Source organism: Myiozetetes cayanensis, unplaced genomic scaffold (genome assembly GCF_022539395.1).
Source record: "Myiozetetes cayanensis isolate MyiCay16 unplaced genomic scaffold, myiCay2020 scf5-8, whole genome shotgun sequence".
Lineage (NCBI taxonomy): Eukaryota > Metazoa > Chordata > Aves > Passeriformes > Tyrannidae > Myiozetetes > Myiozetetes cayanensis.
In genome coordinates this window covers 64,888,550-64,910,676 of record NW_026087742.1, presented here as the reverse complement: position 1 = coordinate 64,910,676, position 22,127 = coordinate 64,888,550, and positions in this window count along the sequence as shown.

Below are 22,127 nucleotides of genomic sequence, written 5' to 3'. Positions count from 1 at the left end.
AGCAGAAGAGATTAGCTTTCTTGGATAAACCCATTTCACTATCCCTAGGTGGCCTGGAGACTGCAAGCATGAGGCTGACAGGCTTCCTGGCAGGTTGTTGTTGCTGGCTGGTTGATTAGGATTTTGGTTAGCAGTATATAGGGTAATCACAGGCTCCTTCCATCTGCATTAAAATGTCCTCATGTCTGCATTAGTAAGCATCCCAGCTATGCCATAGCCAACTCCCCTGCCACAAACTCTGGTGCAGCTAAAGCAGGGGAAAAAGTAAACTCATTAATCTCTCAGTCCAGCTCATGCTGAAACCTGAATTATCTTTACAGTAACAGACTAGCAACCTACCTCTGTGTTTTTAAGCAACCCATGAAATAGTTTCTTTCAGCAGGAAGGAACTATACTCATGTAAGTTCCATCCTATCTCCATTAATAAATGAGTACTTCATCTGTGCAAGGTATGTGGCATTTAACAGTGTCAAGGCTGGGTGGTCTGATAGCTAGTCACTTCTTGTGACAGTAAAGCTCAGTCAAAGCTCAGATCAAAATCAAGAAGAGGTTGCCTTAAACATATCTTGCCTTTGACTTATTTGTAGGTTAGGGTCAGATCCTGAAGAAATTCAAAGTCAGCAGTTAGACTCTTAAAGTTTTAGGAAAATCCTTGAGGAACTGAAAGACTCAACTGAGAATTATTATTTATTTATTTTATTTCATTTTATTTTATTTTATTTTATTTTTGCAAATGAAAGAGATTTAAGGTTGGGTTTTGATCTGAAAGGTTACTTGTTGAAGGTGTTATAAATTCTTGAAAATTGCTTCATTTGTTATTTGCTTGAATGTTGTTTGACACAAGACTGCAATAAACAAAGACCGAGGCCAAGATTTTCAAGCATGACTGCTGATTTCAGGTACTTCTAGTTTTGTTGGCCAAACTTCAGACATTTTCAGTGTTTTTCATAAAATAAAATGTCCTACCTAAAGAGTTCTGTGAAACTTCCTCAGTAGCTGCTAACTCATCCATGGGATACTGAGGAATGTATTAGTGTGCCTTTGCTGAGCAGGAGCTCACACTGGTTGATGATGGTGGTTTCACCACCAGCAGTATCCACCATTTCAAGACACATAAAAAGCTTCATTTTCAAAGGGAGAAGAAACAAGGGCTTTCTGAAATTCAAGCTCTTAAAAGGAATCAAATTAGAAATAAAAAAAATCTAGACATCCACACTACTTGGAAGTGTTGTAAATTTTCACCCAAAAGTCAAGTACTATGCAATACTAAGCAGTTTGGGAGAATTTGCACGTAATCTGTGGATAAGCATGATTTCTTCATCCAAGTTAGAGTAGTAACAGTTGTCATAGTCCACTGAATTGGTTAACTGTTGCTCTAAATTTGATTCATGAAGATAGAGATAGGTTGGACAAGAATAAAAGTAGGTCCCAGTTCCAACAAAGGAAACTGCAGCTGGATATAAGGAGGAAGAAGTCAAAATGAGAGCGATGAATCACATGAACAGTTTCCCTAGAAGAGTTCCGGGATCTCCATCTTTGGAGATTTTCAAACCTGCGGAGAACAAGGCCCTGAGAAACCTCATCTAACTTCGTGTAGTTTAAAGAAGGTTAGACTAATTGACCTTCAGAGGCCCCTTCCAATCTCATTTTTTTATGGTTTTAGAACTACAAGACTCATATGCACGATGCCCTTATAGGCGCAACACTTTCTGCATCCAGTTTAACAAGGAACAAAATTTTATCCTATAAATAGCAGTTGTCAGATCTAGAATAGAAATTGCTGGGATATATTTTAGCATTCACAGCTTTTTGATCTTCTTTATCAGGAGGCCAGAAGAAGGAACTGCAGTAATAGCAAGATTTGAAAGAAGATACAGAAAGTGAATACAGATAGGATAAAAATGGCACCTATTTTAATAGAAATATAATTAATTTAAATAATAAGGATAGAAGCTGTAGCAACCTGGTCAATCAGTTCTCAGACAGATTTTCTAGCAATAAATAAATAAATATAAGGCAAAGTGAATAAACAATATGTCCAATAATAAAAAGAGCAGCTGTTGGGGATAAAGAAAGTAAGTTGATTTAGAGTGAACTTTCCCATTCAAATTTTTTTGGGGTACACTGACCTGACTAAAAGTCTTAGAGGAAATTGGAAATTACAAGCTGTTGGTACAGATCCTCCTTTTAAAATATATTGCCATTATTTTTTCGAATTGCTTTCTTGAAACTGGTTTGTACTGCAAGGCAACCAACTATTTTGTAATTTTATAGATTTTTACCACTTGGAGATACAGAGAACTTTGAAGCAGTCAGTTCAGCTTGTTGGATTCTCCATCAAGTAAGTGTTGTCATGCAGGTTGGGAACCTGAGGTATGTGAAGGTTAAACTTGGCATTTTAAAGCTAGAGAGACTTTGGTCTTCAGTGTCTGTGAAGCTGTATCATGGTACAAGTATATTTAGCTAGGGCTTGGTGCTGAAGGATTTTGTAGGTAAAAAAGCGCTTTTGTTTTGGGGGTGCTGATTATGGGATGAATTCCAAAGTAGAAGAAAATGGAAGTTGTGGTTAGGAAAGCAGACTAAAGGAATGAGACTACCACAAAATTTTGAACAGAAAGTGCGGATGGCAGAAAATAAGAGATTTCAGCTGTCAAGATGGAAGTAAATAGTGATACAATAAGCAGAAACTGGATTCTAAAGATACTCTTTAGAAAGATGTGGCAAATTATAGATGCAGTAAACAAACTCATTTGGCTGGGTCCTGGGCAGATGTTTTCAATTCCATTCAGAAGCAACTAATAACCATTTGGCTTCTGTTCCTTGTGACCAAACTGATGCTGAAGAATCTGACTGTTCAGTGATGGGATGATATATTGGAAGCCAGAAATAAGTTTCTACATGGATCTCTTGAACAATCTAAACTCAATTTAACAATTGAAGAGGACAGAGATAAAGTGTTACCTTCTTTGTGAGCTAATCAATAACAAGCACACCTCTGGGAAACAGATGCTGGTAATATCCTGTGAAGCCATTTCAGTGGTTGAATCTGAACAAGTTCACAAGCTACCTTACACAGAACTTACAGAAGCAATAAATAATAATAATAATAAAAAAGCTCTAATTCTCATCTTTTTCCAGGTGAGATCTTTATGGCTTCCGACTCAAACATCTACAACACTGCAAATGTATATATGGCATCTGGTAAGAAGATAAGACTCAAGTAGTGAATTAAGGCTTGAAAAAAAAATCCCTGCAAAAAGTAAAATTAAGCTATAGACAAACATGGAGGAAAAAGGTGGTAGTTATAGTACAAAATTAGCTCAACGATTTCAGGATTCAAAATGCGATGAAAGAAACTCCAGCAGTGTTCCTAATTCAAAATCATAATAAAATACCCTCTTGAAGTATGCAATGCTTACTAAATGTTTCCATGACTGTCCCAAACACACAGTGATATATCAGTTCCCTTTTGAAGCACCTGGATGCCTAGCACTGGCATAACCTGCTCTTGGGAGCCAAAATCTAAGGTGAACAAAGTGATGCATTATGCATTTCACTATATCAGAAATCTAACCACGTAACCTAGCAAAATCATTGAAAAGAAGGAAATATACAGCTGCCAATCACAACCATTTCCACAGTTCTACAGTCCAAGAGTCCAATCCCATATGCCTTACTACTAGGCTGAACAACACACTCTTGCTGTTGTCTTTTTGCACTCTTTCCTTCTTCCCCATGCACATCAAACTGTAACTACTTAGAATTAGCTCTCTTCTGATAGGAGAGGGAGTATGAACCCAATGAGAACAAGAAGCACCCTGAATTGCCACCTCCCCCACCCCACCTCATGCTTTCTTGGTTCATATCCCTTGCCTTGAGAAGTGGACAGACCTGGTGTCCTGTAGGTCTTGTCTCTTAAAAGCACATTAGAGTTGTGTCTCCATCAGTAATTTTACATGCAATAAGGGGCCTCTGTAGCATGGATTTGCTTTGCATCTGAGCTAGTGGTGTGCACTCAGGCTCCTAAAGCAGTTTCTTTCCCTTGTGGAACTTAGTCATGTGAAAGGATATCATCTGGATTTTGCCACTTGCAATGTGGCCTTAGCAGTTGTTTCTCTGTACAAGCAACTGGTGGAAACTTCATTACTGGTGGTGCCATGGTGAGATCATGCAATCCTAGAAGTGCAACAGATTGCATCATGTTACACTGTGGTCCTTCCCTCCTTGCATCACAGCAGTGAGCAATGGAAATGCACTCCATGACTGGAACTGCTGGCCTTTGCAATGCACCTCCTCCATAAGGTCAAATAAACACTGTTGGGGTCAGATTTGAAGTGAAGCAGATAAATCAGAGCTGGTACGTGGGGTTTTGGTTTGAGTGAGGCTTTTGAATAAGGCATGAGAGTACTGAGGAGACATGTAATGAAGTAGCAAAGTAATAGTATCGGGGATATTCTGCCTCACCATACTAAATCTTCTGTATACAAATAAATTATGTTTAAATCAATTAGTTATTTATTGTTTCATAAGGGTTTTTTTTTGTGGTTTTATTTTTTTTTTTTTAATTTCCAGGTGTTACTTGAGTGAAGATAGATTGTGAAAATAATGACTAGTGCTTTTACTTTTAATTTACTGAGCCACTATCACCATTCAAAAAGGTTACATTTGGGACTTTTATAAAGAGTGTATTTTGTTGGGAAAACAATAGCAGACGTTTACCTTAGGACTTCTACTAATCCTGGACCCTCCTACAATATCTACGTGAGTAACTGAGTTGTACAATGCATTTTTCTAATAGTCTGTAGTTGAATGTTATTTTCAAGTTTAAAAATACTTCACCCTTTTAACAAATACTGCATATTCATCTAAGTAGTGGTCATTAAAGAGAGTGCCACTATATCATTCCTTTGTATTTAATTTGGGCTAGAAAGAGCAAATTGTATTTTGAGCAAGGTTTATTTCTTTTCCAATTTAAGTAATTTCTTATCTAGGCTGTCCAAGTTGAATTTAAATCATTGTACGAGTTCTTGGTGAGGTGCTTTTATTTGAATCAGCAAGCATTTGGCCATGGCAAATGAGCTTCTGGCAAACAAGAATATTAGTACTAGGGGACATCTTTGAAAACTGCAGTTAGGTTTTGTGCACCATAGAGAGTTTTCAGTGTTAAAAGTTATATTTTTCTTAAATATTGTTCCACTCAAGGTAAAAAGAGTTGCTTTCTTCTTTGATTTTCGTCCCATTCTTCTATCATTGTATGTAAGGAATTAAGTTTAACAGGAATGCAGGCATTTAAGAAGAGACTGGATGTGGCACTTAGTGCCATAGTCTAGTAACTGTGGTGATAGTGGATCAAGGGTTGGCCTTGATGATGACATTCTTTTAGTGCTTTTTTTTCCCCTAGCTGGCATAATTTCCAAAATACACATAAAAAAAAAATCTTACAGGGTTTTGCATGTTTGATTAGGCTTTGGTAGTGCAAATACCAGGGCAGATAGGGCAATAACTAATTAGACTTCAGACCACAGAGAGCTCAACAGAAGCATCTGTTTGGCTGACATAATATTTCCTTCAGCCTCCTTCTCAAAGGCAGAACTGGAGCTAGCAAGGACTGGGTGAAGCACTTTAGCAGCAGCCACGGGTGATACTATCTACCACTTTCTCTGAGTCAGTGCTTTACCTGCTGATGATACATCCTATGTAGTTCTTCTGCATGTATGCAGTAAATTCAACACCCACAAAGAAACAGAAAGTGGGCTTTGCTTACATTTTATGCTTCCAGAATACACTGGCTGTACTGAGCATGTGCAAAACTACTGTCCTTTTTATATTCAATAGACTAGAATTTTCCAGGGCATGAAAAGAGCTCGTTACTTATGCAAGACAGTCACCCTGAATGTATACAATAGGACATTCTAGGATGTGGCAGAGATTATACAACATGGTTGTCCTTAGATTTTTAACAAAACACGGTCAAAAAAACCCAACAAACAAACAAAACCACATACTAAAAACTCCCAAAACCTCCAACCAAGCAAAGAGGCTGGAATTATTTTTTAGACTGTTACAAAATTGAATGAAGTCAGAAGTTTCCAAGTCATGGGAATGTGATCATTCATACTGCTGTGTTAGAATGGTCTGTGGCCAAGTGGTGGCCAATACGAGATATCTTAGTTGTAGACAATTCTGGGATTGGTGCAGCATCTAGTATGGATCAGGCTCAGAAGATAGTTTGTGAACAGCCAATTTCAGTTTGGAGAATGAAAGACCATGACATAGAAAGATTGGTCTATACTGTTTGGACACAGGGTTCCTGAACTTTGGTGATTACACATAATTTACTAGCATATTTCTTTCTTTAGCACACAACCTGCACATGCCTTCTCAGTTATACCATACCACACCACAAACCACTCCCAAGCCCCAGTCACATTCAAATGGCATTGCTTGCATTTAGGTCTTGTCACCTGCGCTTGTTACCATTGTGAATTGTACTTTGTTATTTCCAGTCTCTATTCCACCAGCTGCCCCATTGTTCAGCTACTCACTGAAGAAGGCCTTATCTGGAAGAGGACAGGAAGAAAGATTGATCCCTAAGCTCACACATCTTTGAAACAAGTATCTTTCATTGCAGCTAATCAGTCTGAGTCTCTTTCTACTAGGTGGATATTGTTCCCAGTTCACTGTTTAAGTACTACTTGCAAGGGCTTTGCAAGAGCAGAAAAGAAACCTTTCCCTCTTAGGAAGGAATGGGATCTTCCCACTTGAGATTTCTTTTCAGATACTGCTAGTAGCCATTGAAGTGGTAAGAAGATGTAATAAATTCATGCATACTTAGTTTTTCCAACGTATGATTTATTATGTACTGGAATTTTCTAACTGAATTTAAGATTTCACTGGACGTCTGTGCTTTTGTATAATCCCATGAAGTCTTTAGTTGCATCCCACATTGGTTACATATCTCCAGAAATCTGGCCTTTAAAGTTGAAAGAATCTTGGACAATAGCCCTATTGTTAATCATTACTTCCAGTATAATGTAACAAATGTTCTAACCTTGAATGGAGGCAGGGGAGTAAAACCCTAGCCTGCCTCCTTATCCTTTTTCCTTCCAGGTTTTATTCTTTTACAGCTGTAGAAGTACAAAGCAGCTACAACTAAGAGTATGAATCATTGTTGCTATCGTCATTAACATAATGCCCATGTGTAGATTTATCTGCAGACTTTCAGTTTGATAAACTGTTGGCATGTAAATATTTCCTTGAAGAAATTCCAGTCCAGCTGCTTTTGTTTACAAATCTATCAATGGTTAACACCACAGAATGTATTTTGCCAGTATCTGAATTATAATTACAACGTCTTTCTTTGTGAATTAATTATAAAAGAGGAAGACAAAGCTAAATAATATATATTTTGCAGAATTTAGGAACCATGACATCATCTTTTCCTGCTTTAATTTTGGAAATGTGAGGACTCACGCTTGTATGTCTCCATTCTACTATTCTTTCTTATTATTTATTTGTACAGTTAATTGTGAAGAAACTTGTTCTGCATAATTATTTCATTGTAATTGTCTTCAGAGATCCTTCTGCTTATTCCTTGTTTTACTTCTTGACTTCTGCTTGATCATTCTATGGATTTAATTAAAAGTTGGTTTTGATACACCAGTCACAGTAACATATAAACTGACCTGAATACTGAGTATTTGCAGGTTTTTTAAAAAATTTTTTGAGATACAGGATCAAAGAAACTCTGGAATTTCACTTGTCTTTGGCAGCATGTTATTGGCTTTGCTTGTTGCTATTTTGACCAGCGATGCAGAGAGTCGTGCTTTGAATTTATTGAATTCTCACTGGTTTGTACAATCATTTGTTACACCTTAATTACAATTCAGTACAATTTGCATGGATCAGCTCTGGAGGCAAACTATGAAATTTATTATCCCTAAATTAGGATAGCTAAAAGTTAAATTTGAGCTACATATTATAGACCTGTTTATAGCCAATGGACCAAATACACACACCTCAAAATAATAAATCATTTGTTATCAACCCTTGGGTTCCTCTTTTAGGATTAGATGAATCGCTTGTGAAGGTACCTATTTGTCTTTATTTGTCAACAAAGGGGTACATTGTAGCCAACAGCTATGGCAGGAGATGAGGTTTGCCTGTGAGTTTCTGTAAGAGCTGTTGGGAAGCATTTTGATTTTACTAGCTAGTTCCACCAAACTTCTTCCAGAATTTTGTATCCTTTGCACATGTATCCTTCCAACTAGTTTGTGAGCCCTCTAGTGACACCAGAGGGTTCATCACATCTGTAGATATTTGGGAGAAAATGACTGTACTCACGTATGCCTTTCTGGTTTCTTCATATTGCTTATTAATCAAATATGTTTGGGGGTTAGAATGAAACAACTTTTTTTTTTTTTTTTTTAGGTTTCTATGAAGACTTTGGAATAGTTGGAAGAATTAATACAGGATTTTCCACGATCTTTTTATTGTCTTAATTGCATTTTTTTAAAGTTAAGTGTTTTAAGACGTAAAAATAAGTGAATGTTATTTGTCATGGATTTTAATTTTCCATGCAAGAAGTGAAAGGATGTTTTTCAACAACACAATGTAAGATTAACAGATAACTGTGAAAAGTGTTCTTGTACCATGAGAGTCTAACTTCTACCAAATCAGACTTCTAGATTAAATATCCTGTAATTATGGAGAAGTGTTTCTGGAATACTCTGGAGGGAAATCTTGTTTGCTCAACTTAATTCTGTAAATATACAAGACCATGAACTTTTTCTGAGACTAACTAGCAAAGGCACCCTTTTCTCCTTCAGCTAAATGGGTAATTTAGTCAACTTTTTTCCAAAAATGCTTCTTAGTTACCTGAGTTAGTGAGTCTCATGGCAATCACCAACTTTTTATTTCTTTAATTTCTTTTACATTTGAAGCTATAGAAGCATGTACAAGGCTAGTGGATTGTCTTCATAGAGAGAGTTTTTATATTCATCAGCAGGAGTGAGTAATGACAACAAAAGAAAAATTTTCTGTTTCAGATATATCACACTGACAGACTTACAACCTCCTTTATATTCAATTATTGTTTTCTCAGTTTGTGTATACTACCTATATATATGATAGACAATTAGTCTTCCAGTTTCAGTGGATCAAGGAGTGTAGGTTAGATCACATTTAGACTTAGAAGTCATATGGCAGCTTAGTGGCTCTTGAAACGAGATATACTTTTCCACCCCCTGCCCTGTGATACTGTTTTAATGGTACCACTCTCCATAAAAGTGGCTTAGACAGTTGTTTCACAGGATTAAAACATATTATTTATGCTTTCAGTCAAAAATAATGAGCAGCCTTTCTTTTAGCTACTGCTTTATTTATTGAATCAGTGCTGAGTGTATAGTCTCTTAATTTTGTTGTTATTTATTTAAGTTAAAGTTCTGAAGGTTTGGTTTTCAGCAATAGCACTTAGAGATTAACTCTGTTCAGGTACAATATTGATTAACTCTATCATTCACAAAACTAATAGAAAATACTTAGCTATATAATTCATTGACTTTCCACATAATCAGCCTATGAATTATATGACTAACCTTGATGGGTTGACAATGTGAATGATACATTCATTCGGTAGAGTATTTTTGATGTATTTTATCTTTCTCTGGTACATTATCAAAAATGAAACTTTGTCCATAACACTTAGAATATTTGTTGTAAGTAGTTGCCATCTAGTGCCAGCACTCATTTCTATTCACAGATAACGGGGCAGTAGTTATAGTTTGGAAGGCAATGTGTTTCTCTCAATTTGTAATGGAGTGAGGTAATGTCATATCCATAATGGGAAGGAAATAACACACTTTGACATGAATGAACACTTCAGACAATCATTAAAATAACTGAGGAGAGTGGAGAGTTAGAAAGATGAAGAGTAGGAGAACTGCAACTTCACTCATTGACATCTCCTACACTGTGGTTTGCTGCATGCATGATGCTCATGATCTGGTAGTGAAGCCATCTCAACAGGAAACGGTTCTTCTGTCTTCCTCATAAAGTGTTAGATGCTCCAGGGGGATATATCATAAATAACAGTAACATTTGGAATTCTTATCACGACAACTAAAAGATTTATCCTGAACAGTACCTCTAACATGGTGTTAAAGCTCTATTACTGGGAGAGTCTGATTTGTGCTGTTTTTCCCTCCACAAACCTTTCAAATTTGCTCAGTTTACAAAGACAGATATGTGAGAGCTTAGCAGGATTATTTTCAAACAGAATCCTGCAATAAGATTTTACTGAGCTATTCTATAGGTGATGTGTGACTTTGAAAAGATTCTGAGTCTCCTGCACTGATTTTCCTGCAGCACCACAAGCAGTAACACTTTTCTACTTTTTAAATGACTGTAAAAGAAGACATGACATCTGTGGAAAGCAAGGATCAAATTGTAACATCCCTTTAAAATAATTTTAGCCTTAAATGTGTAGGTCCCTGTACAACTGAGTACAGGCAAAGGCTTCCGAAATGAGTATTAAGCACATACTCTTAATAGTTTTTCATTTTAGTGTAAATAATGAAAAGGTGACAATTAAAGATATTTTTTTTCCTTTGGGCCTGTGATTGTACCCACTGGATTAATTTATCACACTGTGTATTCTCACCTCTTTTTCAGTGCAATAGACTGTAGTTCTTCACCTTGCTCCAATCTTGGTTCAAGGTCCCAAAGCGTGAGGTGTTGAGTAAAGGTGGGCTTTTTCAATTCCCATTTAAGAAATCATGGAAGAAAATTTGCAGATTAGATACAAGTCTTGTAATTTGTGGTTTCTAAAAAATTAGATGATTATTTCTATGTATATGAAAACTCATCTACAGCTGCCTGGTAACTTCTGGTTAACTCTAGATTAAGTTTTATCTGTAACTTCTAATCTTATTGCACTCTCCTAAATGAAGTGAAAATGTCAGATAGCAAAGGGATTTTTTACTACCCCTTCACTATCTCATTTAAGTCTTTATTCCCAGGCTTCAGCCCTCTGTCTTCTATGTGTATGAAAGTAGCTATGTGTGAATACTGCTGATTGCATTGTGAGATTGCAGACGATTAAAAAAAGAGTGTAGTAGGAAGTGAGATTTACCTTTTGACTTCTATCTTTTCCATCTGCTATAATACTCACACACACACACACACACACATATGCACACACACTTTAGTTTCCAAGCGCAAAGTGATTTTGGTGGTGAAAATGAGTGAAACTGATCTTGCCAAGAGTAATCTCTCTCCGCCTCCCTTTCCTTTTCACAAGCCTGTCTAAAGCCTGAGCTGACACTAAAGGTGATGCCTACAACTTCCATTCCAAATCCTGATCCGGCAGACTTACAGCTAAATTCTGTTTCCTTTCAGATCCTTCTGCAGTATCCTTCACCCAAGGAGTAATTTTATATTCTAGAGTGTGCAGAGGTCCCAGAAGCCATTGGCTAAAAAAATCACTACAATTTGTATGTCAAGTGTCTTAAGGACCATGCAGTGCTACCACTTACCACACTACAGGTTAGACCACTTCCTGTGAGTTTCACCTCTTCCCAGATCTTTCTCCTAAGAAGTTTGTAACATATTGAGTCTAATTAGCTTTCACTTTTTCTCTTCACTGCTCTCATCCCATCTCCCTCATACCCTGATCTTTATCCCATTTAAAATTACTTTGTAAACCATTCTTCTCTAGATCGTTTATATCTACTATATATTTCTTGCTGCATTACCAAAACCCAAAGAAATTGGTTATTTGTCTGGTAGAAACTGCCTTTGAAAAGCCATGATTTTAGATCTTTAGATTATCTTGTTTCTTCAGAAAATCAACCCTGATCTTTCAAAACAGTTCAGACCACTAGGTGCTCAAACACTGTCTTAAACGAGCAAACAAGTAAACAAAAAAAAAAATTCTCCAAGTCACTACCATTATGATGCAGAATGGATTTACCATGAAACACTGTCCTGTTGTGCAAAGTATACATCTTCTTACAAGAAAGCAAGTAAGCCAGCTATGACACAGATCACTAAGCATATTTTGGCATTAAGGTGACTACTTACAAGACTCATATATCCCATACCCAAGATTAATTTTCTTTCAGTACATTTTAAATCATTTCATGGATACAGTAATTACACTATACTCAAGCCATGTCAATCTATCACCACTCTGAATCAATATGGTAGGGGTTTTTCAACTATTTATAAATAACAATGCTCATATATGCCAAACATCTTATAAAAGTACAATTAGAATAAAGAGCTTATTTGTTCTTTTAACGATTTAACTCCTTGTCACACTTTTTAGGGTTGCCAGGTATATTTTTTTTTTTAAATTCAAGCCTGTGTTTAACTTTTTCTTTTCAGTAGAGTTTTCCTTACTTGCCTCATTTCACATTACATTCTTATTACAGATAAACATATACACGTTTAAATGTACAAGTGAGTAGTTGTACAGGCACAAATTTCAACTGTTCACTTTTCACTGGAAACTAGTAGAAGGAGACCCCTTAGAAAATGTTGTACAAATGACTGCAAACACATTATTTTTCCCAATTAAGATTGGACCTTGCATAAAGGCATGAGGTTAGGGGAATTAAAAAAAAATAATTAAGGAAATCATGATCAGTAAAGGTTATCTCAGCCACTTCAGAAATTAATTTTGAAGTGTAATGAAAATGGGATAGTAATTTAACATTACATCTCTTTAATGTACCAGTTTCTGGATTTTTAGTTGCAATTTTATTTTGTTATATTTTATTCTTTTCAGTGATTAGGCATTTATTTCCTGATCTTTCAAAGTTACCTACAGTGGAAATATTCTCCACTTGAAGTGATTCTAAGTGACTTAACAACTGGCCCAGCAAAGTGTGAAGGAAGAACTGAGATGAACCTTCAATGTTTCCTCTAGTTTTTCATATGAACTGAGGAAATTTTGTGTGACGTCAATTAAAAAACTATCAGTTAGCCATAATGTTAATTCAAAGGCAGTCTTAAGTTCATGAACCTTAACAAACTGTTTGATGAACTTCATTTATGTTTGGCATCTGTAATGAAACACAATACCATGAGGGCTTCACATGGTTTTGAGTTTCATCGCAAACATCTTGAACACAATTACTATTACTTTGAAGATATAAAATGCTGTGGAGCAAATCTTCACTAGGTGTAAACTGACAACTCTACACTGAGTTCAGCAAACACCCTGCACGATTTGATCCTTTAATTAATAAGCAATACTTGTCCACAATTAAAATGAACAAAAATGGTACTGTATCATATCCTTTCAGTGCAGAAATATGCAAGTTTTATACAGATGATATACAGGACTTTTTGGGCACCTAAAGAAATCAACTTTTTTTCCCTAGAAAATAGATGTTATCATATACTACAATAAATATGCTGACACATTACTCACTGTTATGCATCCAATCACTATTAGCCAGATTAATTCTTTTTGCTTAATCTCTAGCATTTTTCCTGTCAGAACAGCATTAGTTATGCAAAAGTGGTCATACATTGTCAAACGGAGAGACTCATCTTGATTATTCTTGGTTATTTTGAGTATAAGTACAATCCACCCTGACTGTTAGTCTGCCCTTGGGACCCAAGCAATTTGGCTGTTATTATAATGAGGTGTGGCTCATCATAAGGGTGATTATAATGGAGTCTAAGGGAATAGGGAGTCGAGCTTACTGTATATTATCTTTCTCTTTTAAAGACTGTACTTTGGAATAATGGTTGAGTATTCTAGTATTTCTGTTCATTGCATGTCTTCAGGGGTTGAGATATCCTCCAATGGACTATTTTGATACTAATAGGAAAGCACGTTTAGAACATGAAAATCCCTGTATCTGTTCCTTCAGGCAATTTGTTCAGAGTGTAATTCATATCTGATGAATACTTGGTGACACTGAATGGTCCAGTGAAGATTGGTGCTAATTTTGCAGTGATGCTCTCTGTTACATCTGTGTCTGAGTGGGAAGGTATTTTTCACCAGTTCATGAACATTTAAAAATCACTTGTATCTATTTGTGATCTTAATATTATGTTCTATCCTGTAATTTCTTACTGAAGTTGCTCTAAAGTGGTTTTAGATCTGAGCTGTGATTATCATAATCTTCTCACTTTTCTGAAGAGGACCATGTCCAGAAACAACACAGTTCCTTTTATATTAGAAGGTGTTATCTTCAGGGAAACAAAAATCATGTCATAAAAAAAAAATTGTTACCATTTTTCTCTATTCCTTCCTGTGAACAACATTGATGAGAGATTATTTTCTTTAAATTTGAATGCCTTAAAGTCTCACTATAAAAGCCAAACAAACCATTATCTCCTCATAGGATAGGGTATTAGGGGGTTTAATTTTAGTTATTTGAAAGATATGAAATAAATGAAATATGAAATGAAAAATGAAAAACAGATTAAATAAAAACAAATATGAAAATCAAAAATATATTATGTAGAGGCTTTCTGTATATCTCCAAAGTGTGTTGATGTTGAACAGAAATGGCTAACTACACGTAAGAATTAAACAAAAAAATTTCCCAAGGTGTGTGTGCTAATACAATTCCAGTGTCCATGGTAATTTCTATACATTGTTACAAGCTGTTCTGACGAAACTGGAGTATTGCCATCTTATGGAAAAAGTACATTTACCTAAATGTAAAAAAAAAAAAAAAAGGAAAACAATCCCCATCCCTTTTCCTTCACTGGAGAACATAATGTTACTTTTTTACTACTTTACTCTTTATGAAGAAGTCTAATGGCCTCAGAAATCAGTAGAATGATTTTCTAATATTTACATATTTTGAAGGAAGGCAATTCCCTTTACTTCATTATAATTTTGTTTCAGCTCTTACCTTATCTTTTGAATTTGGACAACATAAAAAATGGCATTGATCCATTTGACCTAAAGACCTAAAGTTTGATGACTATGAATGTTACAGCAACAACAACAGCAATTATAATAACAATAGTGACAGTCTGGAACTAAAGAAAAAAAATGCGGGTTTTTTATATACATATTTACTTACTGAAATACTTACCACTAGTTATTTACGATTCAAAAACCAGATCAAAACCAAAATTTGTATCAATTAATGTGCATAACACTGCAAAATTTTACATCATTCTCTATCACTGAATGCCATTAAAAGATTGTAATTTAATAGCAATTACTAGGCAGTGGCATATATAGCAGCTTCATTCTATAGAAGTTTCTGTGAAGTGTTGGTACATGATGAGAAGCATATTGACCATTTTTTCCATAGTAGATATCTTGTAGAAGTTTTGCTTAATGCCAGGAATCTAGAATTGTTAGGATAGAAACTATTTTGTCCTTCTTTGTCAAAAAACGTGTGCCATTGGTGGCCACCTTTCATTTCTGACTCAGGAAGAAAGAGCAGAAAATAATAATAATATAATGAAAAAAACATAGCTCATAAAACTATACAAAAGCTAAACACTTGACAGTATTATAACACATTTCTTTTTTGTAAGCTCAAAAAGTCCAGCGCCTCTTTAAGCTTGCTCCTTCAGTTTCTTATTACCCTCTCAAATATCTAGGTATTAATTACTCTGTTAGAAAATGTGCTTTATATATATATATATATATATGAACGATAAAATTCAGAGAGGTTCACTGTTAGGCAATAAATATAAGCCTCCAAATTACACTTCTTCCCTCCTGCAAGCTTTGGAAGTTTCACTAAAATCCCAAACTGTCTTGCAAGAGTGCCTACTTTTCAGTCTATGAGTGTCTGATATGACAGGAGATCTTGCAAAGGTATTTTATCCATGTTGTGTTCAAAGCACAAAATACCACCAGACAGTCCCTTTCTAAAGGTAGAAAAGTTCCTCTCTGGCATGTGCAGTGTTCTGTTGCCGTATGCTAATATCCTGTCATTTCTCTCAGCATCTTTCTGCATGAATGCTCCACCAAGGCCCCCATGACATGCCTCTGTGTGGACTGTAAATACACTTTTAAAGTATTGGAAAGCTTAAAAGGGCTTGATGACTGGTGCTCACTAGGAATACTGCAAGACCTTCTAATTTAACCAGTGCGCTCAAAAAGGACGGCATATTTCATACTATGTCATGTTGAACACTGAGTGACAATATAGACCTCCATGAATTATGGCAGAATTTAATGTCTTTTGACTACTGCCTGGATGTTTAAAGAGTAGCTGTATTTGAAAAAATAAAAATAGAATAAAAAAGCAAAAAACCCCAGCAAAACTCAAAACAGGCCAACAAAAAATTTCATAGGATAATTTCCCCTAATTTCAAGGAGACAATGATTTTAACATCTTTCTGAATATGATCAGAATAGGTAGGCAGGATTTAATATTGAAAAATTGTGTATCTAAATACCATTAAAATTTCTTAGCTTTAATGATAGCTACTAGTAATGGTTCTGACACTGCCAGGATAAAGTGTTTGGGCAGAATGAATAGCAGGATAATAAATGTTATCTGTCAAAACCTGTTGGGTTTGGGTTTGGGTTTTCATCTTCCACTTGAAAGGAGTTGAGAGAACTAATCTTCTCCACCTCTTCTAATATTCTAGTTTAATCATTGTGCAGATGAAGAAATATTTATCAAATTATACATTTTTGGGTACATGATATGGGAAGGAAATCTCGCATTTCAGTCATTTGAACCCAACTTTAAAATAGAATAGAATAGAGCAGAACAGAAAGGAATGGAACAGAATACTTCAATTGGAAGGAATCTACAACAATCCTCTAGTCCAACTGGCTGACTACTTCAGAGATGATAAAAAATTAAAGCGTATTATTAAGAGCATTATCCAAATGTTTCTTAAAGTCTGACAGGTTGGGGCATAAACCACATCTCTAGGAAGTCTGTTGATTTTTTACTACTCTCTCTGTAAAGAAATGTTTCTTCATATCTAGTCTGATCCTCCCCTGGCATAGCTTTGGAACATTTCCAAGTGTCCTATCGCTGGTTCCCAGGAGGAAGAACTCAGCACCTCCCCCTCCACTTTCCCTCCTCAGGAAGTTGTACAGAGCAATGTGATTGCCCCTTAGCCTCCTTTTCTCTGAACTAGACAAGCCCAGAGTCCCCAGCCACTCCTCACAGGACACACCTTCCAGCCCTTTCACCGCTTTTGTTGCCCTCCTCTGGATGCATTCAAGGACTTTTTAATTGTGAAGCTGAGAACAACACATAGCATACCAGCTGAAACTACACAAACACTGCATACAGAAAACAGTGGGATAACCACCTCTTTTTACTGACTGGTTACTGTGTTTGCTGTACCCCAGGATGAATTTTGCTCTGTTGGCTGCCAGGGCACACTGCTGGCTCCTATTAAGCTTGCAATCAACCAGCACTCCTAGATTGCTTTCTGCAGGACTGTTGTCCAGTAGCTCTTCTCCCAGTCTGTATTTACATCTACCATTACTCTGGCTAAGCTTTTGTCACTATGGTTTACATTATTTTTTTTAGTCAGACCAAGTCATGTCAGTGGTGTAAGGTAATGCACTTTTCAGCACAGTAAACTATTGCAGAAGCAGATCCTGTGCCTGTAAGCAAAAAGTGAAGTCCATCATTCACTTTCTGAGGGTGAAAAAAAATTAAGTTGTTCTTGAAAGCATTTGGAAATGTATAATAATTTTATATAAAGTGCCTGTATCATGCTTCACAGTTGAACTGCTGTTTGGTTACAGTATGAAGTTATACAATATTACTTTTCCATAATTGGCATACATAAATAGAACAATTAAAAACAATTTTAAAATCCCTCTCCTATCCTTATGGCTCTGAACTTAAACAAAAGATCTGATGATTCCTTCTGGTGGCATTTCCTGGATTTATTTCTCAATAATGACACTTTTGGGAGCAATTCTATAGGGAATGAGATTGATCACCCATCACTGCTGCTGATGTGCTGTTTAACCAAGCTGGTGAACCATAAACTGTCATCAGAGAGGGTATCAGACTAACAGCCTGTATCATGCAGCTCACTCTCCTGTGCACCTAACAATAATGATCATTCTCTTAGTCCATTAGACAGCACAAGGACCTGCTTAACAAACTACTGGAGTGGTATACTTCGCATGACCCAACAAGAAACCAGATCCTGCTAGATGGGATAAGCGGTGACATAAACTGAAGCCATAGGTTATGGAGTAAGAAGTCTAGTGCTTCATGCCTTAACAAGACTTTGATACAGACACGATTTCTGAAGTTGAAGCTTTCTTTGATAGTGGTAAATATGTTCTGAAGATGGGTGAGCATAGCTCTCTTCTGAGCAGTGAAGAACATTTGCTCCAAAATCATGTCAGTTTACAATTTTTTAAAGAAATATGAAGCATCCCTCCCTAAAAGAATTTGAAGGAATAAACAATATTTATATTTTTAATTATTGTTAAATGTCATATACCTGGTGTTCCAATGTTGCAAACTGTATCAGCATGATTAAAAAAGTTATGATTACTAGATAAAGTTTATGATCCAGGGCCCCAGACCTATGAATTTTTAAGGATAGAACCTCAAGGGATGTACACAGATCGATGAAGATGTACATAACCTGGTGATTGACATTTATGCTCTTTTTTTAACTTGTATGCATAATTCCTACTACTGACTTCAGTAGAAATAGTCACATTTCTTCTTTTCATGCTTCTAGTTTTCTCCTCTTTCATGCAATTAGTTTTTGGAAGATCAAAGCTTAAATTCATCCTGGTTCTTCCTTGAGTTGTTGAAGTCTGGTGTTTTGTAGGTTGTTTATGTTTGTTCATTCATTTGTTTTTTGTTGTTTTGTTGTTGTTTTTTGTTTTTGTTTTTGTTTTTTTTCTGGGTGAATTGTTCAAAAGATCTAGTTAGGAATATTCAAGGAATAGTTAGGAGGCTTTTGCCCCAGATTTATACTGCTCAGCAAGCTGCAGATACCAACAGATATCGTAAAGTCCTCTTAGACTTGCAGAAATGCCCAATTAATACTGTAGCTGTGCCCTTGAGGAACCCCTTATTCCAGTTAAAACTTCCTTTAGGGCTCTGAGAACGACCTTGTCTCCTTTTTATTTCCCAGCTCTATGATCCTGAGTTATCACCTAGAAGCACACATGCAAGTAATAAATATAATTAAAATTTCTCTGTTTCACTTCAGGCATTTTTGTGTAAGATTCATCTGACCAAATTTTTGATATCTGCAACATGTGACATCAACAACTAAACTAGTCAGTGGGGAAAAAACAGACTGTTCCAGGGCATAATTCATCTCATCCACATGTGGTTAACTTTAACAAGTGAGATAACCTAAATATACCAATTTTTCTGGGTTAAGAAGATGTACAGTTATCATCTCACAGGTAGAGAGAATCTATTCTGACTGTAAAAGTTGATGTCCAAATTCAATTATACAAATCCCATGTCTTCTGTCAAAACTTGAGTCTCTCCAGGTATGATGTCAGTATAGTTAAAGCAGAAAGTCTACCCCTTCCTCTGAGCAGCCCGTCGTCTACTGATTCCTTTTGAAAATTCTTGTGCAAATGCTTCTATATTTTCTCCTATCCATCTCTCACACTTGGAAGGAATTTACTATAAATAGCTGCAAATTCTGTTTATGGTTGTCTCACAAATTGCCTCTGGACATTTTTCTTTTCTGTAATAATGACCAAAACCTTGTAATGGTGTAGTCCAGTGGAATTCTGAGACACTGAATGTTGGCTTGTGTTTCCCTGTATTTCTCCATTTGTATCCATGATGTGGCCTCTGTTTTTACTGCAAGCACAGTGAGGCAGTAAAAGCACTTTCAGTGGACAGTCTCTGGCCCACCGGGACTTGTAGGGCCTGCTAAAGTAATTAGGCTGTCAGCAATAACAATAATGAAATGATAACAATAGTAATGCTAATAACCTGTAAAAGTACAAGTAAACAAGAAAATATTTAGCTAGGAAAAAATAGCCATAAAGAGACTGTTTTCTTTGTACATCACTTGCCAAGAATTCACACAGCTCCAACAGAATTAGGAAGTTCCAAATTAAAGTTAAATCATTGTACAAAAACTAGGCAATACCCTCGCTACCTCAGGAGGTAGGAAAATTATATACTGATTCCAGCAGCCATCAGAATGCTCATCAGAGCCCTGAAGGCACTACCAACCTTGGCTGTCCCTGCCCAGCCCCTCCAGTGCTTCCCACCTGCTGCCAACAGCTCAGTACCTTATTTCAGCCCCCAGGGCTGTCAGCCCCAACAATGCTGCAGTAGGTCTGGTCTCCAGCTTCCCACAGCTCTGCTCTCCCTGCTGTGGGCCCCTCTGAGGTGGCCCTGCCCAGGACCCATATCCTAGCTCAGCCTCGACCCATTCCCATCCCTGTGGAGGTGCTCGATGCCTGGAGGTGCTTGGGGCTGCACTGGAGCCCTCTGCCTGCCTTGCTTCTGGTCCTGATGGATCCCATGGGGAAACAGCCAGCTACTGACACCAGCAGCACCTTGATGATCTTGGATGTGATGCTAAGCATGATATGTGGTCCTTCAATTCAAGGCTATGCAAATTCGTATGAAGGCATTTAATCATCCCTATGCACGAGGAATAATAAGATATTTTCTTCTTACTGCTAGAGAAGGTCAAAATTTCAGAGGATGTCATTAGGAGACTCAGGAAATAAAACCATTTCTACTGAATTCTTTGTTACAGACAATACAACTTTTATTCCTAATTTCTCAAGTAAGAAAAATAGGTACTTGCTATAATACAGCTGATTTTTTTTGGTTGTTGTTTTCTTTTGTTTTGTTTTGTTACTAAGCCTAAAGCAAATATAAAGGCAAACCAAATGTTTAAGCCCCTATTTGCAAGTCTGATATTTAGACTCCAGTCATGGTAATGTAATGGCTATGCCTTTCATATTTTAAAGGAATGCTTTTCCTCATGGCTGGGTCTTTTATGTACGGTGGAGACCACAGATTTTGTAAAAACACTCGCTGAACAGAGATGCCTAATGTCATTCTGGATGTCCAAAGATTTCTGAGATCTCAGCACAGGGTTGGCATATACAACATGGAAGACACAGAAGACCTGTACACTTCTGCAGTGGCAGCTGGAGGAAAAGAAAATACCTGGTATGAAAGAAAATACCAAGGTTATTTTACCTCACACTTGAGTCCCATATTTAAGCAGTTTACTTAAGTTTTAACTTTTTTTAAAAGGTTTAAATAATTATTCCTCTTGTTACTCAAAAGAAAAATACAGATTTTTACTTTTTTGGTCTATTGGTTTATTTATTTCAATGCTATCTTGAATATTGCATATTTTGTCTTTCCCTTTTTGTCCTAGAAGTCACAGAGGGTGCATGGTAACTGACCAGCCAACTTAATTGGCCAACTATTACTGATGGAAGAGAATTGTCCCTTCAATCAACAGTTTAAAACAGAAGTGTTTGCACTTTCTCTGCTAACTACAGGAGTAAAGGAATGATAGAATCATAAAATCATAGAATGTTTTGGATTGGAAGGGACCTTGAAGATAATCTAGTTCCCTCTGCCATGAGGAGAGACCCCTTCCACTAGATCAGATTGCTCAGAGGCCCATCAAAACTGACCTTGAACAGCGAATGGGGCATCCACAGCTTCTCTGGGCAACCTGTTCCTGTGTGTCTCTGCCATGACGGTAAAAAATTTCTTCCTAATATGTAATCTAAAACTACCTGCTAGAATGTCTCCCTGGTGCCTTCTCTTCTCCAGGCTCAATAACACCAACTCTCTCAGCCTTTCATCATAGGAGAGGTTTTCCATCCCCCTGATATTCTTCATTCATCTAGCCCTCATCTGGACTAGCTCCAACACATCCATGTCCTCTCATGTAAGGTTAGAGCCCTTGGAATTGGATGTGATAATCAAGCTGGCGTCTTATGAGGGCAGAGTAGAAGGTAAGAAACACCCTCCTCAACATGCTGGCCATAGTTCTTTTAATGCAGCTCGGGATACTGTTGGTTTTCTGGGCTGTGAGCTCACATTGCTGGCCCTTGTTGAGCTTCTTATCTACTGACACCCCAAAGAAGGGCTTCTCTCAATCTATTTTCTGTCCAGGCTGTATTTGTGCTTGGGATTGCTCTGATTCAGGTCTTGCACTTGGTCTTG